Raw genomic sequence first — 320 nt, forward strand, 5'->3', positions numbered from 1 at the left:
TTGGGGTTGCCAATGCAAATGAGCAGCGTGGCTGCTTTGTCTCCAGAGCAGGGGGCATGCATCAGTGCCTCCTGGGTGCACGGCCCTCTGACAGCACCTGGGGGAGGGCTCTGGGTAGGGAGAACGTGATGTTCTTCATGCTCTCACCAAGCTATTATTATAGATAATATTTTTTTCCTGTCTCAGAAAAGGGTGGGAAGAAAATGCCTTTACTGTGGGGGCTGAGTTCACGTGTAATAACCCAGCAATGCTTCAGCAGAGAAGTGACACCTCTGCTGTGGTGAGAGGCCACGTGTGCTTGCTGCAGCCAGGCGAGGGGG

At 53.8% G+C, this 320-nt stretch overlaps 1 protein-coding gene across 1 annotated transcript in view; it reads left to right on the forward strand.

The window, feature by feature from the left end:
- HVCN1 (hydrogen voltage-gated channel 1) overlaps positions 1-320 on the forward strand; it is a 3895-nt gene that overhangs the window by 2626 nt on the left and 949 nt on the right. The window lies entirely within an intron of this gene.

Source organism: Merops nubicus, unplaced genomic scaffold (genome assembly GCF_000691845.1).
Source record: "Merops nubicus isolate BGI_N331 unplaced genomic scaffold, ASM69184v1 scaffold11948, whole genome shotgun sequence".
Classification (NCBI taxonomy): domain Eukaryota; kingdom Metazoa; phylum Chordata; class Aves; order Coraciiformes; family Meropidae; genus Merops; species Merops nubicus.